General features: G+C 41.3%; 1 pseudogene; it reads left to right on the forward strand.

The window, feature by feature from the left end:
* Positions 1-1,145: 1,145 nt before the first annotated feature.
* Positions 1,146-2,563, forward strand: LOC106980894 (vomeronasal type-1 receptor 2-like; annotated as a pseudogene).
* Positions 2,564-2,805: the final 242 nt, after the last annotated feature.

Raw genomic sequence — 2,805 nt, forward strand, 5'->3', positions numbered from 1 at the left:
CTTAAAAAAAATTAAAAAAAAAATCCAGAACCAACTAAAGAGTCAGACAAAATGCAGGAACTCAAAAACTACTGAAGATGTAAAGCAATCTGTGTGTGCAACGGTTTAAGGATACTCTTTTACTAGCTTTACTGAGGTATAATTGAGTAACAAAATTGTCTCTACTGAAGGTGTACAACTTGATGTTTTGATCGGCTGTTTTGAGTAGTGTTTACTTTTTGGTGTGGACTGAGGTGTGCTGAAAAATCTCTCCAGGAACAGACTTCTCAACAAGTTACAATCTGTGGAATTATTAATAACTAGAATTCTTTGGCCACTAGGGATATTTTCTATACTGAGTACCATATCTGAGGACATTTTAGGGACATGTTGTGTATTCAGGTGGCTACTGATTTTTTGAAAATTGCTTTAATATATAATACTGAGTTCTCAGAAGTTGAATGTGTATTCTTGTAATTTTTAGATAATCTTATAATTTGTGTATTGTTTTTGCATTTCCACTTAACTTTATTTTTTTAATGTTTATTTATTTTTGAGAGAGAAGGAGAGACAGAGTATGAGTGGGGAAGGGTCAGAGAGAGAGGGAGACACAGAATCTGAAGCAGGCTCCAGGCTCTGATCTGTCAGCACAGAGACCGAGGCAGGGCTCGAACTCACAGACTGCAAGATCATAACCTGAGCTGAAGTCCTAGACTTAACTGACTGAGCCACCCAAGTGCCCCTCCATTTAACTTTATTAATGCGTTATAATGGCAGACAGGATGATAATGAATTATAAAGACCCTACAGTAACATTCTTGTTGCCTCCTTTCACATGTTTATTTACAAAGTACACATTTATTTCATACTCATTATGTGTCAACCATATTTTTGACCAAGACAGGCATGCTTCTTATGTTCATGGATTTTATATTTGGGCAGGGGGTCGGAGCATGAAACTAAAGAGACATAACTACAAAGTAATAACGTGAAATTGGGAAATTGGTGTCCGTGGTATGTCATCCAGGTTGAGTTGCCTGTGGAATATGGTCACATCTCCCTTGTCAGAAGAAGAAAAGCCATAGGATCCCTTTATAAGGTCATAGAACTATGAAGAGCCACCAATGAGCCTACTCTTCACTCCAGGCCACTCTGAAGTGCTCACAATGTCTTTTCAGAACAATATCCTAAGAACCACAGGGGAAGTGGCTCTGAAAACCATCTTTGTGGTATAGATTGGAGTTGGGTCTTTTGCCAATGTCATAACATATCTTCAATCTTGCGTGGACACCAGCGGAGGCTCCCCAACATGATTCTCCCCCACATGGCTATAGCCAATCTCTTGGTTCTTCTTTCCACTGGGACTCCACATGCTATGGCATCTTTTGTCTTAAAGCAACCCCTGTCCACCTTTGGGTGTAAACTTGTCTGTTACACCCGCCAAATGGCTCGCACCACCTCCCTGTGCTCCACCTGGGTCCTGAGCACCTTTCAGTGTGTCCCTCTCTTCCCTAGGAGAACAGGGAGGATGATGCTCAGAGGAAGAGCCCCCAAGGTCCTTGGTCTTTACTCTTGAATCTGCTGGATTTCCAGTGTCTTAATTAATATCTACGTTCCTGTGAAAATCACTGGTTCACAGGACACATAAAACTATACCCAAGGCAAATGGTTTTGTTCATCCATAGGTCCTACTACAGGAGTTGTCTTTTTTTTTAAATGTTTTATTTATTAAAAAAAATTTTTTTAACATTTATTTATTTTTGAGACAGAGAGAGACAGAGGATGAACAGGGGAGGGGCAGAGAGAGAGGGAGACACAGAATCAGAAGCAGGCTCCAGGCTCTGAGCCATCAGCCCAGAGCCCGACGTGGGGCTCGAACTCGCGGACAGCGAGATCGCGACCTGAGCTGAAGTCGGATGCTTAACCGACTGAGCCACCCAGGCGCCCTTAAATGTTTTATTTTTGAGAGAGAGAGAGAGAGAGAGAGAGAGAGAGAGAGAGAGAGAGAGAGAGAAAGAGAGAAAGAGAAAGAGAGAGGCAGAATCCGAAGCAGGCTACAGAGCCCAACACGGGGCTCCAACTCACCAACCGTGAGATCATGACCTGAGCCGAAGTCAGACACCCAACCGGCTGAGCCACCCAGGCGCCCCAGGTTTTTTAATTCTTGTTGTCCGTCTCTGATGCCATCTGTATTGGCCTCATGGTCTGTTCCAGTGGTTCCATGGTGCCACTCCTGCACAGGCATCACCAGAAAATACAGTATATTCATAACTGCAAAGGCTACCACAAATGCCCACCAGAGACCAGAGCTGCCCATGCCATTGTGATGCTGGTGGCCATCTTTGTTGTCTTCTACATGCTGAATTCTATTCTTGCTTTTGATATCATTACTTTAGTAGGCTCTTACCTATGGTTGATGTATACTTCTCATACTTTGGCTTCATGTTCTCCTACTATTTGTCTCTTACTGCTGACCCTTAGGGATTCTACAGTTCCGAATTTCCACTCTTGAATGTTGAAAATGGCTATTAAGAATCTAAGTCTATAGAAGTCAGCTTCAACAATAGCCATGATTATACTGTTCAGTAAAATCATTCCCTGAACACCAGTTACCAGTTTTTTTTAACATAAAATACACAATGATCGTTATATCTTTAATTGAAATATAATTGACACATTATGCAAGTCTAAGATGTGTAACATGTAAATTTGATATATTTACATATTGCAATATGATTACCAAGGTAGCATTAGCTAACACCTCTATCATGTAATGATCATTTCTTCCTTCATAGTGGGAGCAATTAAGATCTAATCTCTCAGCAA

Source organism: Acinonyx jubatus, chromosome E2 (assembly GCF_027475565.1).
Source record: "Acinonyx jubatus isolate Ajub_Pintada_27869175 chromosome E2, VMU_Ajub_asm_v1.0, whole genome shotgun sequence".
Lineage (NCBI taxonomy): Eukaryota > Metazoa > Chordata > Mammalia > Carnivora > Felidae > Acinonyx > Acinonyx jubatus.